The sequence below is a fragment of the Narcine bancroftii genome, chromosome 6 (genome assembly GCF_036971445.1).
Source record: "Narcine bancroftii isolate sNarBan1 chromosome 6, sNarBan1.hap1, whole genome shotgun sequence".
Classification (NCBI taxonomy): Eukaryota; Metazoa; Chordata; class Chondrichthyes; order Torpediniformes; family Narcinidae; genus Narcine; species Narcine bancroftii.
Window position 1 is genome coordinate 200194426 of NC_091474.1, and position 12503 is coordinate 200206928.

The 12503-nt window shown below is 36.1% G+C and overlaps 1 long non-coding RNA gene across 1 annotated transcript in view; it reads right to left on the reverse strand.

Moving 5' to 3' along the window:
* Positions 1 to 6865, reverse strand: part of LOC138737721 (uncharacterized) — a 42238-nt gene extending 35373 nt beyond the window's left edge. Inside the window, exon 1 of the long non-coding RNA XR_011341172.1 lies at positions 6723 to 6865. This is a non-coding gene — a long non-coding RNA (uncharacterized lncRNA). The remainder of the gene's footprint in view (positions 1 to 6722) is intronic.
* Positions 6866 to 12503: the final 5638 nt, after the last annotated feature.

Here is a 12503-nt window from a genome sequence, read left to right on the forward strand (position 1 = left end):
TGGAGGCTAATCTACGGATACTCAGTTCCACTGAATGGACTCCTCTTTGCTTCTCTTTCTCCTATTGTTAACCCTAACCCTAACTCTAATGCTCATGGTGGACAAAAGTTGAAATATATCATTGTGGTTAACCACTGTTGTATGTATTTGTCTGGTCGGACACACCTACTTTACCTGTGGCCTCTCTCATAGGCTCCTATTTAAAGGTGACTGTTCCTCAGTGAGGACAGTTGAGCAGCATGAATGTGCCTTTGTTCTTTAGTGAATAAAAGCCTATTGATTTTTCATCCTCAATCTAAGAGCAATTGATGATGCATCAATCATGTACATTATATTTTTAATGTTTTATTACGTGACAATAAAAGGAAACTTTGAATTGTTGCCATTTGGTTTAATTCTTTCTGATTTTTTTTTAATTGACCTTTTCTAGATGAATGGATAAAGGTTGGAATTATACAGAGAAACATCAATGTGCTAGTCTGGAAATGAGTCTGAAAGTGTGGGTGATTCATTGTAAACTATTTTCCTGTGAAGAGTGGCTTGGGTAAAGCCAGCACATTACCAGTCTGCTGGGAATCTGCTATCATACCCAGCTAGAGATCTTCCCTTTAAGACCAATAGTGAATCACATAGATTTTTACAATGTCAGTATGTTATAACAGATGCTAGTTTTATTTTTAAATCTAGATTATTTGACGATATGAATTGGCTCCAGTTGCCATCCTGCGAGTGAATTCAGATCTCTAAGTCTTTGATTTCCCATTTCTGATTCATGATCACTTTCCATAATAAGGACAGAATTAGAGGCAATATTGTGTGTAGTTCCATTCAGAACTCTTCGTGTATTAAAGCAATCTAAGACCATTCACTTTGTAAGAGATTAATGTTTCAGCCAAATATCTTTGAATGACCATCCCCAACAAAGTATCTGTCTTCACTTTATTTTCAGTGGTGTCCACCCCAAATGTAAGACATTTGACAAGATGGGTCCTCTCCATCTTTTCATAGATAATAAAAGCTGGATCAGCCGGTGTTGTCTCCATCCCATTAATTATATTTATTAAAGAATAGGCTGTATGCAATATAAGCAATCAACTATTTCCCACTTGCCATGCAATAGAAATAGTTCATATTTCCAACAATTTTTTATTAGGGTTGGAAAATTTGAAGGAATTATTGGAAGATGTTCAGGCTCCATAAGTGATGATAATAAAGTAATCATTGCCTTTTGATAAAATAAAGAGAAGACATAATTAAGAATACAGAATGTAGAATTCCAAGGAACTTGGAAGAAAAAAACTTTTAAGATCATAAGACATAGGAACAGAAATAGGCCATTCAGCCCATTGGGTCTGAGCTGATCCATTTTTTTTTCACTCAGCCCCACTGCCCAGTCTTCTCCCCTTTAGTTTGATTTAGATTCAGAGGCTTTGTTTTCCCCCACAAGCTATTGCTAATATTCAGTCCAGCAGCATTTTGATAGAGAAAAATATCTGATATTAAACTGAGAACATTTGCAACCTTTTGGTTCAATATGAATGATTCAAGATGCAGTTCAGGAAAAGAAAAAAATTATAACCCTTTGAACATGTTAAAATTGTGAAAGGTAGAAGGTCCATGCAAGTTATATTTCTCTTGAATGTAAAAATCCTGGAAGCAAGCATGAGAATGGTATAGGGTTTTTGCAAAGAAATCAGAAAATGCTGGAAATGTTCAACTGGTGAGGCAATATCTACTGAGAGAGAAACAGTGAACATTTCAGCTCAGTGATCTTTCATCAGAGCCTGATCACCATTTAGATGAGTCTCGTAATCGTAATTCAGATATTTTTGCTCCTGGAAATTTATAATAAAACCATATAATATTCAGCTTGGAAATTTCTCACCTTAAGAGAAAAGTAAAATCAATATGTGTTTCTCTTCAAGATACTTGTTAAGTATTTCCAACATCTTCTGCTTTTGATTATCTATTGTTTATTGCAACTTATTAGTGGCAACATTGTGACTGCAGAATATATAGTTTCCAACTTCTTGATTTCCTATTGATAACAAACTTCATTAATTTGTGAACATCATCTCACCCTACTCATGAGTAGAGTCTGATTTATGCTTCAAGATTCAAATTTTGGAATCCATGATTGATTTTTTTTTTAATGTGCTTGTTTTTATTTTGTTGACCCTTCCAAGCATCTGCTTCTTTCATTTGACCTCAAAAATATTTGATAAAACATTGTAAGGTTATGGAAAAAAAGTGTTTTGCTAAATACTTGATGCATGTATGTCCCTTTCCCTCAATTAGTTTTGGCTAATCAGGTCAATTGCAGTTTAATCCACAAGCTCTGGACTGAGTTAAAATGTCCAACTGGGTCAAAGGGGCTAAATCCAGATAGAAAAGAAATGAACAAAGCTGTCTCTGATGAAACAGAGAGAGGGCTCATGGCAGAAAGGCTCTGACAAAGTGGTCCTTACAGAGTTCTGTCAGCTCATTAGAAATCCTGATAGTAGCCTCCAGGTAGGCAATGCTGTGTGCAAAAGAAAAGCTTTGTATTGGCCAGCATACTGATCATTTTATCTAATTGTGGTGAAGTTTCAATAATCGGAGCTGGTTTGATCATGGGAAATTCCAGTGGGTTCAGAGGACTGACAGTCTATTATGTAGAAATGAATGTCCTGAAGTTTGCCAATACTGAATGTGAACATTGTACTGATCACTCGTATATCATGTAGCCAAAAGACCGAAGTACTCTATCATATGGTATAATCATAACATATGCCTTTGAAGGAACAGGATTTAAATATTTTCAGTAATGTCTCACACAAATTGCAATGGTATGTAGAGTTTAACTAAAAATAAATGATTTATCTATCTGCTTGTATCTTTAATATTTCTGCCTGAGGGAATATTAATGCTTGGTAAACAGTATGAAATAGTAAAGATGGCTGTGCATTTGCGAAAGATATGTTCACACCTTTTTTACCTCCCCCTTTCAATATTCAGTATTTGGTTAGTAGGCTGACTGGTGTAGATTAAGGCAAGAAAAGTAAATACAATGGATTTGTCCAGGTGCTTCCTCAAATGCACATTCTGTGTTAAGTGACTACTGTGCACACAATCAAAGTATAATCTAATCAATACAACTGCACAAGCTGTTTGGCCAAGGAATATCTCCACAGGCTGAAGCAAGGCCATTAACAATGGGTCAACTTTCTCATCATCTAAAGAGAGTTATGGAAAGGTCAGAGGAGTGGCGCTGGGGTGTTGAGTCACACCATGGAAAATTGGTGATTGTAGAGATTTTTTGATGCTTGCTTTAAATGTTCATTAGCAAATCAATTTGTCAGTGGAAGCCAACAACTATCCTTAACCCACCTGAACAAAGGGTTCATGAATTTAGCAGTGGGACTATCGCCTGCACACATCTCTCAGAATAATCTTGTGGTTGAAATAATCTGTTTTGCCAAAATTTTAAAGGGTAAACACTACCCATATCATTTAGCTTCTGAACAAAAGTTGTAAAATGTAATGCTTTTCCAATAATAGGTGGATACATGCAGACACTTAACTGAGGATGTATTGGTAAACCATGTGACATTGTTCCTGGATTGGACTGATTTCCCTGATTCTATTCCCAAACTGAATCAGGTCCATAGTGATAACATTAAAGCATTTAATTCAGAGGGTAGTCAGTATCTGGAATATATGCCAGAGGAAGATATAGAAGGAGGTATAATTTGGATACATTTATGGGTAGAAAAGGTTTGAAAAGATATGGGCTGAATGCAGAGAACAGGATGCCGACTTGGTCTGTATGGATGAGATAGGCTGAAGAGCCTTATCTGTGCCATTTAACTCTATAAGAAATAGGAACAGAGGTAGGCACCTGGACTTTCCTCTATAAGCAATCATCAAGATCATGGCTCACCTTCCAGCTCAAATATTATTTTTTAAATTAATCATTATCTCTATATCTCTTAATAATTCGAATCTCTCTTTGTAAAAGTTAGTTACTGAAGAGCTTAGCCACATAATGAATCATGTAACTACAACCAGAATTTCGGGACAACATTTGGCTGGATTATGACTCAGATTGTGAATGTAGCCCCATGGTTAGTCTTTGAATACTGAATATACCTATAAAGCAATATCTTAATACTGATTGCTCAGTTCTCCATCACACAGTATATAGAATAAACAAGTGCAATTTTTGATACAAGCATGTCCTAAAGGTTAGCTGACTGCCTTAAAGTTGTAATGCTAGAAAGAAAACAATCACTTCAAGAAGACCAGATTATTAAATGATAGTGTTGTACTGTGTAGTAATCCTTTTTTTTAAAGTGATAGTAGGATGTGAGCAATTCAAAAACTTGCAGCAGTGAATCCTGGTTCATTTGTAAAGATGGTGTTGGAATGATTTATTGGTCATTGAGTCAGATTAGTTAAAGATGGCATATTTCTTTCCTTAAAATTGGTTGGATTTTACAGTAGGTTTTTTAACATTGAAGTAATTTTCATGTTAATTTTATTCTGGGTCTGTCCACAATTAAATAGATTAACTCAATTCAATTTCACAAATTCAGTTCCGAAACACAATAGCAGTCCCAGATCAAAACAATTGTGCCAACTAAGGCTGAATGTCCTGTTTCTGTGCTGCATGGTTCTATTTGTTTCTTTTGATGTGAAAAAGTTAAATATTCAAAAGTGTCTTAGTGATAGAAAGTAGGTGATGGATGAGGGTTGCTTTTGCAATTACAAGACTGTGACCAGTGGTGAACTGTTGATTTGATCCTGAGACCCATACTGTTTGTTATGTATGTTAACAATCTGGTTATGAATAGAGGTTTGTAAATTCATAAATGTTTTATACAACCTCACCATAACATCCCAAATCCTGTACTCATACATTGATTTGAAGGCCAAGTTGCCAAAAGGTCTCCTTACAATCCAGTCAACCCGTAATGCCTCTTTCAGATGCTGCCATCTTGGCTGCAAGATTCTAAATAAAAACACTTGGATTCTTTAACAGACTGCTTAAAGCCTATATGGAACCATAGGCATTAGGACCAGGCAGTAGGACCCTGTGGAGCTGTGCTGTATCTCCACTATGCTACAGCAGTTCCAAGAGTGCTACAATATTTTTTCAATGCAGAAAAAAATTAATCCAAAAATGGAATCCACAAGGATGTTAAACAAGGAAAATAAGGAAGACAATCTATGTACCTTTGTAGCAGCCATTTTCATTTTACACCTGACAAGCTAGAGGAATCTAAAAATGTAAAAAAAAATGAACTGAGCAGTATCTCTTTTCTTAATTTATGTGTTTTCACATAAAACAGAATACAACAGCACAGGAACAGGCCCATTGTCCCACCCACAACTCTGCACCGAACATGGTGTCAATAGTTTCCTCTTCCATAGTTTTTCCACCTACCTCTGATATGAGACTCCTTGAGCTATTGTATCCTGGGTTATCCTTCTTCAACAAAGGTACAACATTGTTTTTAGCTTATGTATTGAATTAAGTCCTGTGGGCATGATTCAATCTTAATCAGGGTGTAGCATCAGCTAAGCTAAAAAAACAACATTGGATTTGTTGTAGCATTGTAATGTAAGAGAAGCAGTAATCATGGCTGATCACTTTCACTTTTTACTAAAGAGCTATTGCTTGTTGGAGTCATGTGACTGGAGGAGCCCTTTTGGAGCAAAAGATCTGGAGCAAGCAGAGGATGTTTTGCTCTGAAGTATGCTTCACTCTAAAGTTTATCAAAATACTTTCATGGTTTCCGTAAACATGATGGCTTCTGGTGCAAACCTCGATTTTACCTCTTACAAGAAGATTCTCTATTTGTGGAGTGACCCAACACTCTACTAGATGTGTCCTAATTTTTGTAATGCTATTCATACATCAGCTTCATGCTTGCTGACATATATGAATGAATGAAGATTTTGTTGTCATATACAGAAGTACAATACACAGATGTCTTACTTGCTGCACAGAAAACAAAATAATAACAATTTAAATATAATTAACACATAGAAGATTTTTTTTAAAATGCAAAAAGAAGATAAAAATTAATAATATTCAGTTGGCTGTTATACAGTGGCTCCCACTTAAGCAATTTCGCTCTGGGTTCAAATCTCTAAACAGTTCTATCTCTCCCTATCTTTGTATCTGCTATCTTTATAATCCTGGAGTTGTTTATGCTGATATTATACTCATTTAATCCCAGAGGAAACACCTTTTCTCTTAGAGGCCCTGATTTTAATTGCCAAGGCTCTGAGCTCTGGAGTTTTTTTTTTAAATTGACATCCCTTTTCTTTCTTCTCCTTTCATCTGCCAAGATATTCTTTTGAACTCATCTCTTTAACAAAGTCATGTGCCTACAATTTTCATGAGACTCACCACCAATTCTCACTTGCAAAACACCTTGAGATGAAAGTACTGCATAAATAGAAGTTATTTTTTGATGTAAGTAAAATTTTACAGTAGGAAGTTTCACAGGCAGCTCTTTGTCACCGATTTCATTGAGTGAACATGACTCACTCACAATAGAATATTTATTAAGTTATTTAAGTAGCTGATCGGCAAAATTTACCTTTGATCTCCCAAGCAGCACTGTGCACTTTTAACAGGGGGACTAGTTAAATCCCATTAACTAGCTCATATATCTGAGTTTACAACTAGTATTAAATAGATTGAGAACATTTGTATGGTGGAAACATACATTTACATTTCTTGAGTGATTTACGTCAATATGTCCGTTGTCCATCTTGAGGCAAGTGCTGAAAAAAATGAAACAGCATGTCTAATGTTCATGAATACTGGTTGTAAAGGTTTCACTCAGCCTTGAGGACCAGTACATTTTAGTTCAGATCAAAACACATTGCTGATATTACAAGAGGTGATACCCATTGTGACAGGTGGGTCACATGATGGATTGAAGTTGTCTACAGGTTGCACAACATTTCCCAAACTCAACTTCTAAACTCTAGCTGATGAGCACCATCACTGGCAAAGAAATATTGTATTCAGATTTGCTTTATCAATATTGAGCCCAAATCTTGTAATCTGTAAAATATTGTTGGTGCAATTTTACCAGAAGTATTGTGATATTCCAAGAAGGCCTGTCAATGAACCTTTAAGGTTATTTATGATGTCTATGGCATAGTCTGCTGATAATAGAACATTTTTGGTACTATATTGTCATTTCAAAGAGGTGTGCTTGTAAAATATATGCTCTCATCACTCAAAATACTCCTTAAATTTGGAAGACATACTGTAGTTGAGGATCCATTCACCAACTACTTTCACATTCACTGCCCAGAATTGTTGCATTTCTGCAGCACAAATTAGTTATAAATATAAATTAATCATAACTCACTGGTTTTATGATTATCTCATCTTAGGTATGGAAGGGTAAGTGCCCTCATCTAAACAAAATTAATCTTCAAAAACCTAAAAGGAAAAATGGCATGGCTCTACCTAATTTCAGATTATATTTTTGTGTGGTCAACATGCACAAACTTATGTTATGGTTACATTTTCATTATCAAGTGGACTGTCCATCATGGGTAGCAATGGAGTTGATCTCTACTAAAAACATTTCCATTCAGCATTTCTTGGCTCCTCACTTCCCTTCTCTTTAAATTAATCAATTGATAATCATGTTGTTAGGCACACTGTGAGAGTTTCGTGCAATTTAGAAAATATTTTGGATTTTCTCTTTTTTTTCTTTCAAGCCCTATTTTAACCAATCATCTTTTCAAACCATCTTTTTTTTTAATGAATGGTTCAGATTAGATATTGAACAATTCAAAGATATTTTTCATTGCTAAGTGTCTTGCTTCTTTTGAACAGCTTTCTGGAAAGTCCAATTTACCAAATGCTCTTTTTTTTTCAGATACCTGCAAATCAGACATTTTCTTAAATCTCATATCCTGATTTTCCTTGAGCGCCTGATGCAAACACTGTTGATGTACTATTTAGGCTACCACATTCTCGCATAGGTTTAATATCCATCATTCATGATCATTTGGTGAGTTTGAGACATGCCCCTCTAGTTCAAATTAAAAATTATAACCCTTCATTTATGAACAAAGTCTGAGATCTAATTCTTAAGATGGTTATTACTACATCCTTATGTGCCCATCATTGCTTGTTACAATTTAAAGTTGACATAGGGCCCATATGTCCAAAGTTAAATTAACTCATTTCTATTCAGCTGTAAATTTGTGTTGTGATATATGTAAGAGAGAAGAAGCTTCTTCAATTCATATGTTCTGGACATGTCCTAGCCTTAAAAAAATATTGAAGGGAAATATTTAAAACTTAATCTTTAATTCTTAATGTAAATGTAGAGCCTAATCTTTTAGTTGCTCTTTTTAGTACAACTGGAGAGGAGGATGTTCTTTTAACTCCAATTAAATGTCATACTCAATCTTTTGCATCTCTCTTGGCTAGATGTGTGATATTGTTTAGATGGAAGGATGCTGTCCCGTCCACTTACGTTCACTGGCTGAGGGACATTATATCCTGTTTACATTTAGAAAAGATCTGTTATTCAATTAATAATTCAAAAGTAAGGATTCAAATGCTGTGGAGACCATTCCTGAATTACTTTCATAACCTCTAGGCATAATATTATTTTTGAATTTTAATATTTGCCATTTTATTTCATAAACGAAGTACATTTTCTCTTTAGTCATACACCTTGGGCTAGGGGATGGCTTTTAGAATCACGCTGTATGTGATTTTAAAAAAATTATGTAATTTTGTATTAAGTTTGCATTATATGTGTTTTATAGATTGGGAGTTATCTAATTTTCATTAATATTATGCATTTCATAATTTCTTTGTATATGCATGTGTATTTGGGAAAATTAATAAAAATATTTTAAATTTTTTTTTTAAATTTGGAAGACATACTGTAGTTGAGGATGTATTCACTACCTGCTTCCACATTCACTGCCCAGAATTCTTGTATTTCTGCACCACAAACTAATCATAAATATTTAACCATAAAACAATCAAATTATGTACATTTAACCATATTACAATATTATATTCATCAAAATGGAATCAGCAATCAGAATAGACATTCTGTTCATAATTTTGGAATATTCATTGCACTGGAATATAATTGAACAGCCTTGAAATATTTTTTCTTTTGTTACCTCTTGCATTTGGAGCAAGTGATAGGTTGGAGCCACAAGGAGTATGTAGAGAACACCTCTGGGCCACATCTCTCAGCAACTGATTTTCCACTCTGGATATATTAAGGAGGATGACCTGGCAGAGGATGACAATAGGGACTGGGTGGCTGGCACTGAGCCTGACTCTGCAGTGGAGAGGATGAAAAGGCATGCAATCATGATAGGAGATTCCATCATGAGGAGAGCAGACGAGAGATTCTGTGAGCCCGATAAAGTCACCAGGATGGTGTGTTGTCTCCCGATGCAAGGGTATAGTCCAGAATATTCTGAGGGGAGAGGGCAAACAGCCAAAGGTCTTGGTACATGTTGGTACCTGTAAGGGTTAAAATTTATTTCATGGCTGCAAGCAAATTCTGTATGCAGCTTTACAGATGTTGTTTACATTTGCTTCAATGTCTCCTAGCAACATCTTCGAGTCAAGGTCTATGGCTTGTTAGAAATTACACAAGCTAGTTTAATTTCCTTTGTTCTATGAAATGATAAGGAATTAGAATGCCCAATAATTTTTATTGACAATTTTAAAAAGTTTTAGCACTGTCTAACAATGGTTCATGGCTTGTTACAATGTACAGAAACTGATAATAACATTAACAATGTTTAATAAACTCTGGAAAACGCAGCTCAACTTTAGTATGGATTTGTTTGAATGAGTCATAGACAACAACAACAACATTCTGATATCCATCAAGTGATTATCAAGGAAAATAGTTGCTACAAATATTTAGTCAATAAAAAATGGAATTCAAGACAATAAAAAGTTGGAAATTAGATTTGGAATTTGGACTGGATCCATTGGGCTCTATTTAGAGCATTTCCAACTAAAGGAGGCATGATTGTCAATGGCATCACCAAGGCCATTGAAAAAGTGGTAAGACTTACTAAAGGATTATTTCTGTGTTTATTGCAAGTTAGAACACAGTTTGAAGAAACTGCTGCTTGTCCTTTGAGGACTGTTTTGGTTTTGGAGTTATTGTTGTGCATGTTTGATGTCTGAGTACAACGGTCGGCTGAATGGATAATATGGCTGATGCTGCTAAAGCTGCTGTCACTGAGGAACTAAGTGTTGAGAAGGTAAAGGTCACAGAACATAAATAAGAATTGCAACAGTGGCACTTAGGTACACGTGGAAACAAAGCTGTTTTCTTTCCAAAACTGGTTGAGGCAATAGAAAAGCAGACGGTTACAGCTGCTGGAAATACCAATCCCACAAAATTACTGGAAAAAAAAATCAATAGAAACTAAGATCAGCTGTAAATGTGGTACAAGATGGTGGTGAGGAGGATGGGCAATCCAGAGTTGAGATAAAATCAGATATTAAAGCATCGTCTGACATACAGAATGAAATACAACCAAGTGATAGTGTGTCAAATACTGGAAACAGGAGAAGCAAGAGGAATTCTAGAGCAGGCTCCAAAGTTTCAAGTACTGCATCTACATGTTTAAAGCTACTAGCCAACGTGGCAGCTCTTGAAGTGGTAAAAGATATGCTTCAAATCAAAATGGCCTTAAAGGAGCAGGAAGACCCGATAAGAAGACGGGATCAGCTAAGGATTAATAAAGGAGCAGCTAAGGAGGGGGCGGAGGAATAGTTAAGGATGAAGGAAGTGCAGCCAAAAAGGCAAAAGGAGCAACTGGAACTGGACAAAATAAATTGCTGTTAATCAGGCCAGGGCGAGGGCACAAGAAGGCTCTGAAGTACCTGGTGCTCAAAGTAAATTATCTGAAGCATTTAACATTTTCAAGTCACATTTTGAAGAGGGAAAACAGAAAAAGGAAGTACAGTATTTAATACCAAAGAAGAGCTAATGTTACATTTACGAGACTTGCATGGTCCTGACTAGCCAGGTTAAGGCATGGTGGTGCCAAACCTCAAACCTTAATAATAACCCCAGTGGAGAGAGTTGTGAGCCTAATGCCATCTAATGAACCAGAATACTTCCCATTTCTGACAGGTAATAGAAATCTGGATGAACAAAGTAACTTTCACCCAGGCAAGATGAAATGGCTGCATCATTAATAGAGTTAGTCGCTCTTTTTTCTGCCCAAGAGAAAGATTCCAATTTTTGATGGTGACCCACTTAAATTCCAAGCATTTATGAAAAACGTTGAAAGCAGTGTTGAAATTAAGACTCAAAACTTGGAGGATTGCCTATAATATTTGGAGCACTTCACGAGTGGACAATCACAAGATCTTGTAAAGAGTTGTCATCATATGGCCCCGAACAAAGGATAGGAAAAGGTTAGGTTGGGAAAGTCAGGTCACAAGTACACAAGATAAAGGAACAGAAGTAGGCCACTTGACCCATTGAGTCTGTTTCTCAACTCTACCCTAAGATGAACAATGCTCACACCGAGTTCCAATTGCAAGCCTTTTCCCCATAGAGCCTGATGCCCCGACTCTAATTTCAATATGAGATCTCAGGAGGGAGAGTTTGTGGAATGCCTATGGGATGGCTTTTGGAGCAGCTTGTTGATAAGCCCACCAGGGGATTGCCTGCTCTGGATTGGGTGCTGTGTGTAATGAACCAGAGGTGATTAGAGAGCTTAAGATGAAGAACCCAGGAGGCAGTGATCACAATATGATTGAGTTCACTTTGAAATTTGAAAAGGAGAGGCTAAAGTCCAAATTATCGATATTTTAGTGGAGTAAAGGAAATTACAGTTGCATGACAGGGAACCGGCCAAAGTTGATTGGAAAAACACGCGAATAGGGAAGCAGGAGATCAGCAAAGGCTGGTTTATGCGATAAATGAGGAAAGTGCAGGAGGAACATACCACAAAGAAAGAAAACTGTGAATGGAAAAATAAAACAATTGTGGCTGCCGAGGAAAGTTAAAGACAAAGTAAAAGCAAAAGAGAGGGAATACAAGGAAACAAAAGTTGGTGGGAAGATAGAGGGATCGGAAACTTTAAAAAAACTTAGACAACTAAGAAGGTGATTAGGAAGGAAAAGATGAATTATGAAAGGAGGTTAGCAAATAATTTCAAAGACGATACTAAAAGTTTTTTTTTTAAATATATGAAGAGTAAAAGAGTGGACGAAGAAGATATAGGACCACTAGAAAATGATGCTGGGTAAATTGCAATGGGAGAAAAGTAGATGACAGAGGAACTGAATGAATATGTTAGATCAATCTTCATTGTAGAAGACATTAGTAGCATAACAGACACTCATGATTCTCTTGGAAGACAAGTGAAAGGAGTCAAGATCACAAGAGAGAAGGTACTTGGGAAGCTAAATGTTCTCAGGGTAGATAAGTCTGCCAGACCGGATGGTATATGCATGGGTTCTG